The sequence below is a fragment of the Lolium rigidum genome, chromosome 3 (genome assembly GCF_022539505.1).
Source record: "Lolium rigidum isolate FL_2022 chromosome 3, APGP_CSIRO_Lrig_0.1, whole genome shotgun sequence".
Taxonomy (NCBI): Eukaryota; Viridiplantae; Streptophyta; class Magnoliopsida; order Poales; family Poaceae; genus Lolium; species Lolium rigidum.
The window spans coordinates 355,080,928-355,090,768 of NC_061510.1; the positions used below are offsets into that span (position 1 = coordinate 355,080,928).

The following is a 9,841-nucleotide window of genomic DNA, read 5'->3' on the forward strand; positions in this document are numbered from 1 at the left end:
GTGTTTCGGTCTCCTTTTTTTTCTACACTTTAAAAGTTACTTGTCAAAAATGTTTCTTAACAAATTGATTGAGGCAAAGCTTTTGTCTGAGGTAAAAAGTAATTTCTAATATCTCTACTACTTAAAAAGACTAAACTGGTTCCTTATTCTGCCAATACGTTTCGTCGTCTTTGGTCATCCGTCTGTCGTCCTTCGACTCTCTTTCTCTTCCCCAAAATCAGCGATTCCTTGATGCTCCTCATAAATTCCTTCTCCGTAGATTTTGGTCTGAGTAATTTTTGCCCTTTCCAAATCTCGCTCGAGCTTGATTACTGATTTGCACTTTCCAAAAACGCATGATCTCTTGGTATGAGGCGGGATCCCCTCCAACGGCAATGAATCAGTTCATCGCTCGAGCCGCTCCAGTACCTAGCCGCGGCCGCAAGCGACAACAAAGTTTGGCGGAATCGGAAGATCAAGGCCGCCATGCCTTCTTTTTTATGAGCAACTCGTGCAGATGCATGTCCGCCACTGGACCACCAAGCGCGGAGACGACATGGTGGAAGAGCGGTTTGGCCTCGAGCTGATGGTGGACTGCCATGGCGGGCGCGGCTTATTCGTCCCCAAGGTATGTCGTGATGGAGTGGTGGAATCCGATTGTGTGGTGCCGGATCTGGGAGGAGTTCGCTATACCATAACATTCTCAGCTCCAGCCATTCCCCAATTGATTTACATTCCAACCTTTCAATGACCAGTCATGTGTGCATCATTTTCTTTTTGGAATGAGCACTTTGCTGCTTGGATGACCGGTGATCGATGCAGTCGTAGCATAGAACCATATCTTTTATTTTCTATCATAAGATTATTTAGAAGCAGATGCTGACAGCATTATCATTTGATTGCATAGGAACCGAATATAGCTAAGTGGAACCGTCAGCAAGGAGCTCCTCATACACAAGCACATTTGTCATCTCTCCAAGACAACCAAGGATAGGATGTGGCTGCAGCAGCAAAAGATCAAAAGTACACCCAGGTACATGAACAATACAGTTGTTGTTTCCAAAATTCAATCATCTGTTCAGTATACAGTTCTCTGAAAATCAGCCACTACAATTGCTACTTTGCATTGTTAACACGCTTTTTCTTTGTCTCTAAACATCCATTCAGTCATACCCGTTGCACATAAGTGTGATAAGCTGGGGGCGGAGGTGGATGACATGATTCAGGTAATGGCATCCTCTTCATGCATATTTATTTAGAGAGGATGTTCATGCACATTAGCATCTATTTGTTTCACTAAGATAACCAGCGTGCTTTAATATGGGAACATTTTGGTTGGTGCTGCAGGATGGTCTGATAGGGCTACTCCATGGGATTGAGTTCATGTGTTGAGGGGCGTCAGAATATCCACTTATGTGTACTGATGGATTCATCAGGTGAGATCTCATTAGTACTAAGCAGAGAATCGAACCTGGAAGATTGCTTCCACTCTTTATTCATTCATTACCTAATTTGCTTGTTATACCATGTGGATTCTAATTTATATTTGTAAACATCAACGTAGTGTGCCTTACTTCTATTGTCGAAGAAATTCTTTGGTCTCTCATGGAGGTAAGTAGGGAGCCTGGATGGAGAAACAAGTTGATTAATTTGGCTTATTTTAGCTCCAAATGAACTATAACAAGTCGAGCAGTATGTCTGGCTTCCCAAAATTTGCAAGTCATGCCAGAATATAAATATAAACATAATAGTTTTCTTATTCATATTTACCTCATGGATTTTAATTTATCTCTCTAAAATTATTTTTACTCAACAAGGTGCATCATCATTTTCTTATGTGTCTTCTTAATAGTTATGATGCTACATGTATTGTTTTTATGTAGCTTTATGGCATGTTAAAGTAGACATTTTAGAAATATTCCCCCATTTATGAAATATATAAAAAATGACATAGTGGGGACCTTCCCCACTGTTTTTGTGTCAAAAAAAAAGTAGACATTTTAGATCAGTGCAAATTTTCCCACCATCTAATAGATAATGTGGTTCTTTTGACTATGGAAGTTTGATTTAGTTATTTAATATTTTAAACTTCGTTTGTTCAAATCATGGCCGAGTCTCATGTTTTATTAATTAAGAGTAACACTACTGTGGTTCAGCTTTCCATGGCTTTCCTGTAGATAGAGGGTATGAGGTATATATTTTTTAATACTTCCTTTTCTAATCTTCCTTTATTTCGTTTTTAGGTGTGTCATATAATTTAAGATATCTTCCTGGTTATATGAATCCAATTGCCTGCAACTTTCGTGAAACAAATGCGATATATGTCATACTACAAACAAATGCAGAATATACAGCACCAAAAGTGCAAAACAATCCTCACTTTGCATATTGTATAATGATGACATCTCCTTATTTTTCCCACTATTAAGATCTGGATAGTATTGTATACTTAAACTATCCTCACTTTGCAAGATGCTGACAGAGAAAGGAGGCCCTTTAGTACTCCATGCTTGGGTAGATCAAGAATGTGCAAGGAATCAAGCCTGGTATCCATGGTCAGACAAGACCAAATGCATTTTGGCAATATGGAATTTTGGTAAGTGTACATGGCATATATGGCATTAGCTAAATAACAAGTATTGTACTCCATCTAGGGGAGACAATAACTTCAGGCGAAGTCCACATCTCTGAAACTTAGCTACATACCGACCAATAGTATTAACTACTTAGATTGTTGTTACTACTTCTACTTTCTAATCATAAAAGAAACTGAGATCTTTCTTTCGTGATGTCACTGATGTCTTTCTTTCCTTATGAGATCCTAATAATCCGACCGACTGCAGTAATAAACTAATGCCAGCAAACCACTTTTTTTCGACAATACAAGAAACCTAATCCCTCTTAACTTGCAAATGGGAATGTGGTATAGTATCAACTTATCCTTGCAAATGGGAGTAGGAAGTTGTTGTTATCTTTCACAGATGCATAACCTTTCAGGAGGCATATAATCTGGCTTGTTCTTATTTTGACACAATCTAGGTGGGGGCAAGATAATCAAGGTGTTCTTATTGACAGAATTAACACGTTCTTGAGTTGCAAAATTAGACTTACTGATGCGCATAAGTCATCCCGTGCTGCAGATTATGGTGAAGTATGAGGTGAATTAACAAGTTATGCAAACCTACCAGCTCAAGACATAGGAGGGGCTACGTCGGGGGAAGCGATGGCGATCGGGCTTGCCTCCATGGCATCATGTCGAGAGGGATGCCGGCCGGGAACAGGGTGTAGTCGGGGCCAGCAGGGTGGGAGATGAAGCTGGCCCGATGGCGCCGGCCTCCTTGAGTCAGACACATGGGCGCAGGAGGAGGCGAGCTCTAGCGGCGGCGAGAGAGGCGAGCTCCAACAGTAGCAGCAAGAGGTGAACTTGAGCAGTGGCGGCAAGAGGAGAGCTCGAGCAGCGGCGACAAGAGGCGAGCTAACGCGGCGGCGGAGCGCGTGAGGACGCCAGCCCGCCCGCGAGAGGCCACCGACTCCAAGGGCGGGAGGCCGCCCATCGGCGCGAGGCTGCATCGTGGGAGTCAACTGGCAGGAGGCTGCTAGCGCGAGCACGGGACTCCGCCGGCGCGAGGCTAAGATTGATCGATTGGGGATCAGATGGCGGTTTTCGAAATACGAAGGATACAAATAAAGAAATGTTTTCAACTACACTTTCGATAGTAGTATTTTTTTAGTTGGTTGTTACGAATGATTCTGCAGGAACACTGGTGCATTCCACAATTTCAGGATTTTACATTTGTTAATGTTTACCAAAAATTTGTCCTATGCAACATATAGTTAATACCCTTCTTTTCCTCACTTTTATTAATGATGTAGTAAGGTAAAGTAAGTGCAAATTTTACTGTATACTTCCTATTGATTTTCCTCCTCGACTAAAAACGTAGATTTGGTTAGTACGTCAAAGTTTGACATCACTATTTGATGTTCCATCAGGCTACGTGAGATGACAGACTTTTAAAGCGATGGCAATGCTAAACCAAGGACAAATAAAGGGGGTGAAGATGACATAGCTAAACCAAAGGTAAATGAAGGGGTGGAGAGGTGGAGTGGAAGAAGCCGCGAGACATGACATTTACAAAGGAGAAAAACAGGAGAAAGAGAGAGTCGATATTCATCCATATATGAACGGGAACCATATTACTTATGTTTCGCACACATTTATAGACCGAAATGATTGTTTACCGGTAGTTTTTTTTTTTTTGTTATCCCGTGGCAACGCACGGGCATTTGTCCTAGTAACCATAAATACAAATGTATGATTGATTGGCCGGCAAGGCGGTACTCGCATGCAACAGTTGTATCCCTGTAGACTCTAGACAAACCCCACCACACGAGTTCCATAGTTATTACTACCTCAATTCCGAGTACTTCCTCTTTCCCAAAATATATATGCCGCATATAGTTTTTGGTTAAAATCAAACTACTTAAAGTTTGACTAGGTATATAAAAAGTAAAATATTTATTATATCAAATACACATAATATGAAAATATATTTCACACTTGTTGTAATAATATCGGTTTGAGATTCTAAGTGTAGATATCCTTTTTTATATAGTTTATCAAACATTAAAGATTTTGACTTATTAGGAATATATCTTTGTCATATATTGTAAATTGAGAGCATCTCCAGCCGTTGGGGCTCCCCAGGCCGAAATCTGATGCTATTTAGCGCCAGATGGATGTAATTTTTGGTCTAGGGAGGCCCATTTTCCCAGCGGTGAGTCTAGGATGAATGAATTTTTTAGACAAATAGTGGCGAATTTAGAAAAAAAAAGACGAAATTCGTTCAAACATAGGCAAAATTTAAAGATATTTAACATATATAGGCGAGTTCGTACATATATAGGCCGAATTCGTAATATATTTGAATTCGGCGACATGGAAACAAAAACTAGATTTAATAACGGCCTTCTACATGTCGAAATTACGGTAGAAGCCAGTGTAGTCGCTGCCTCCGTCGTTGTATTACAACCATCAATTCGTCGGTTATGTTCTACTCCCTTCGTTCATAATATAAGATGTTTTAACTTTTAGTGGATTCATCTATTTTATATGTATCTGGTCTACATTTAGTGTGTAGATTCACTCACTATGATGTATATCTAGCTTATTTTAAAATAACTAAAACATCTTATATTTATAATTTGAATTGGGGATTCGAGATTTGGGTTAGTGGTGTTTGATGTGGGTTCACAATGGAGCCGGTTTGCAAAAGAGTGTGCTGGCTAGCTACATGCTCTTGTGCCTCCCGCCAAGCCACTCAAGCGGACCACGATGACTCCCAACCTCCGATACTACGCCCGTGTGGAAGGATTTTATCTTGTTCATAGGCTTGAGGGAGATGACCAGCGTGGCGATCAAAAGCACACATGATTGTGCCGAGCAGGCGAGGCGTGTAGAGCATGGTTGCCGACCTCGGGATCCTTGCACCGCCGTACTAGGGGCTGTCGAGCACCTTGGTGTTGAGTCTGGCTAGCGTGCCCGTACTGCCGGTCCAACCTGTCGGCCTCGCCCACGGCATCGAGGCGGCGGAAACCTCGGTACATTCACAAAAGCCCGTGTTGGGATGACATGTTTGTCAAGGAGCACACCACCCCGCGCAACCGCTTCAGTATCTAATGTTGTTTGTCCAGTGTCATTAAACGTTGGTTTCAGGAAAGCTCTAGTAGAAGAAAGATGGGTCCATTTAAGTAGCTGATTGACGGATATAAAGTTGTTCCTGCAAACGGATGCTTTTGTTTGGAAGCTAGCACCATCTAGTTCAGAAACTCAATTCGGTTCCCGGGTGCGTATGATCCCTCTACCATAAAAATATATTTTTAAGTGTTAAAAAATTTTGACAAAAAAATTTATATGTACATCTCCATAATATATGTGTATTCGTCAAGTTTCACGAAAAAATGTTATTTTTTGTAGTCTAAGCGAAAAAGAGAAAATTTATCTTGTGACAAGTCTTTGTTTCAGCACCGAATTTTGTCTTTTTTACACACGCCACATGACATGTCGATTTTTCATGAAACGACTTTGTGAGCGCGTAGCACATGAAGATGTACGTGCGAAATTTTTGTTTTAATTTTTTTAACATTTTAAAATGTGTGTAACATGTATTTCAAAATAAAGGGAGCATACGCTCCCATGTGCCAAAACATCGCTCCTACAAAGTTCTTTCGCAAAGGAAAATGAAAATGCCACTCAAGATAAGAATCTTTATGTGGTTCTTACATCACAAGGTATTGCTCACAAAGAATAATTTAGCTAAAAAAAATTGACAATGCATTATAAATGTTGTTTTTGTGATCAAGATGAATCAATACAACATTCATTCTTTAGCAAAAATAGTTTGACCACATTGTTCATATGATATTTAATATTATCGCTCCCACCGATATCACAAATTTATTTGGAAATTAGTTAGCGCGGGTTGCAGAAAAAGATAAAATGGAAATTTAAGTTGGAGTGTGCGTTTCATTGGCTCTTAGGGAGCATTCAGAATGATTATACTTTTAACAATGTAAAATCAACTTTTTTGTGCAGGTAACTCCATTGTCTACGCATTGAATCTGTCTGTGGTCTTTATAACCAATGGAGAAGCGCGAGGATTTAGCTACTAGCTTCAATTGACGTTTCATAGGTTAATACTTATTGGTGTAGAGCGACTCCATATTTTCTTATTTTCTTTTTGTAGATGTCTGATTCTTGTATCAACCATATATGATCCATGATGTAATTTTTAATAAAATAACAAAACAAAGTCGCATGGATCGATCAGTGCAAATGTAGAGGCGCTGCCTTTTTTTTAAAAAAAAAACTTCATTGTTTCAGGCCATGCGGCATCCCGAGGCTCTTCAAGCTCTACAGGCTGGTGCGAGTACGAGATGTCCTGAGGTTTGCCAATGGACTCCAGATGGTTATGGCGTCGTCTTATTCAAGTACCGTGGGATTTCGATGGCTTGTTCTAGCATGAGGGCTCAATGGCTATGACGCAGGGTTATCCCTATGTGTAGCCCGGAGAATTTCTTTTATGCGTCCAGCTGAGTGGAAAACATCACCGTTCAGCGAAAACGTACCAGGGAACATTACTCTATATTAGAGCCTCATAAGTAGACTTCACTACATGGATTGCGTCGGCCCTATTTCAAGTTCCAGATCCTGCGATTACATTGATCAGATTCAATTGGTGCATATGAGTGCCATTTCATCAAATCTTTTATCCCTCAATGATCAATAAGAGCACATTTCCAACATTTATATCATTGATAAACTGGGACCCTAGTAGTCGAGCTATGCCTTTGTAAGAGGTGTCAGACTGTGTATATATACGCGCTCACCCGATACTTTCAGTGCTTGCTTCGTGCGATGTAAATGAGCTTTTAACAAGTAGAGTATCTTGGCTAGCACCATGAACCATTTGCAGCGGTCATTGACCAGGTAGACATGTATTGGGCATAGGTGGCATCAGGAACACAACTTTCTCAAGTCGCCGTGCTGCCCTCGCTGCCCCAACGCCGTTGAACACAGGCATCAGATCCTCAACTTGTCTGCCACACACACGCAGTTTGGAAGCACGGCAGGATTCGGACCCCAACCTGGAACTTCGACGGCATCAAATTATTATTCGCATTTGCCAAAGCTTCCTTGTTACAAAATGCAAAGCTTCAGTATAGCGGAGGACAGAAGCAAGCAGCAACAGCAGTACTCCCTGCTCCTCTCTTATGAACAGCCCAGTTCATTCATCCATCACTTTACAGGGGGTCTATCTAGACGATGAGCTCGGTCCTGGAGACGAGGATCCCGTCGGCGTCGGCATAGAGCCACTCGCCGTCGCAGACCCTGGTTCCCGCTAAGGCCACCGGCGCGTGCTTCTCGCCCATCCCCTTCTTGTTGGACTTCATCGGGTGCGAGCCGAGCGCGCGCACGCCGATGTCGCAGCCGTCGATCTCGTCCACGTCCCGGATGCACGCGTTCACCACGATGCCTGCCCACCCGTTGTTCTGCGCCAGCTGCGCGAGGTTTCCACCCAAGATGGCGCAGCGCAGGCTGCCTCCGCCGTCCACCACCAGCACCCGGCCCTGCCCCTTCTCCTCCAGGAACTCGCTACGTTGTCCTCGAACACCTTGAGCGTCACGACGGGACCTGCGAAGACCTGCCCGCTGGTGATCAGGTGCGAGTTCGCGTCGCAGACCTCCGCCGTGGCCAGTGGCAACTCCGCCATCTTCTTAGCTTCAGGCCTGCATTATGCCATTGAAAGAAGATAAATCATTAGCGCTGAGCGAGGGCAACCATTGTCAACAGGAGTAAGCAAGGCTGGTCAGTCAATCACCAATTCAGCATACCCATATAAGCAAATTATATGCACTTAAGTTCTTAACATTGCCGTAAGGAAGACATCTTCAGTTATATACAGCTTAACAGTTATACAGATCTCAAACAGGGATGGTGCTGAATTTCCATTTAACAAGCATTAGAAAATTCTTCCTTCTTTGGGACTGCATATTAAACCAAAAAATGAAACTGATGACATCACTCCTAACATCACTGGGGTTTGTTTCACAAAATATTCGTGTTCCAGTTATGTTTCGGATTTGTTTCATAATTTTGTGTAAGGATTGGTCAGCGTGCCTAATGTCACTCCTCTAGGTGTAGTTGTCTTTAGAAAGAGTTTTTCGGGGAGAAACCATGTTGATCTAAAATGGGCTGTGCTCCGGTGTCCCCCCCGGCGAACGACGTATAGGTGGTAAACGTGCGTTTGGTTCGTGACCAGAAAATATGGATGATCCCATCCCAAAAGCCGAATATTTCTGAGAAAAGCTGGACCATATGATCCGTAAATTTCATGACTAATCTCACTAGCCGCCTGAGAATCCATGGCCGTCGACGCGACTCCGACACCTGCCACCGTCGTATGTGTGGCTCCCCAGCTCAGCGGCGGCCATCATGTCACGGCGAGCGGTGGGCTTGCTTTTCCGCGTGGCTCCCCAGCTCGACATCGGCGGCCTCCAGGGCGCGGTAAGCGGCGGGGCTTGATTTTCAACGTGGCTCCCTAGCTCGGCGGCGGCGGCCTCCATGGCGTGGCGAGCAACGAGCTTGCTACGTCTGCGCCACACCCAGTCAAAGAAACGGCCTCGCTAAGTATGTGCGGGTAGTGACCTTGCTAGGCACGGGTAGGCGGCTGCCCGCTAGGTCCGGCCTCCACCACAAAGGGAAAAGGACCCGTTAATTACATATTAACCGGTGTGTTAATGGCATATTTATATTTTTCTATTAATCGTTAATTAAACATATTTTATCCCATCCCATCCCGTACATGTTTGCCCATGAACCAAACACACATGTTAAGTCAACCCACGAAGGGGTATCGACGAGATCCTAGCCGTCTAAATAGAACAAAGTTTAGAGGGGGGGGGGGGGGGACACCGGAGCAATAGCCATCTAAAATATAGTCGAAGAAAAATCCTTGAACGATAGGTCGATGGCTGGTATGTATCCTCTAATGCCCATTATGACAACATATCATTGGTAGTTGCTCTGGGGAGTGCCCTGGGGGAGGGGGGGGGATTGGTGACAGTGGTCCATTTCCGGCCTTCTAGGGTCTAAAGCATAACAACAACTGCCAATTATAAATGTGTTTCATAATTTTGTTCCTAAAACCAATGACGTACTTATTTTGCAGGTCGTCACAGCTTGACGTTGGGGAGCTCCTAGTGTCATACGCGTTGATTTCTACTACTTAATTGGGGCATTTGTATTATCGGTGAACGAAAAATGACGCACATGTTACTGATTTGTGTTAGCAAGTAGCGCACC

The 9,841-nt window shown here is 43.1% G+C and overlaps 1 pseudogene; it reads right to left on the reverse strand.

Annotated features, from left to right (window-relative positions):
- Positions 1 to 7,610: 7,610 nt before the first annotated feature.
- On the reverse strand, positions 7,611 to 8,262 carry LOC124700339 (annotated as a pseudogene).
- Positions 8,263 to 9,841: the final 1,579 nt, after the last annotated feature.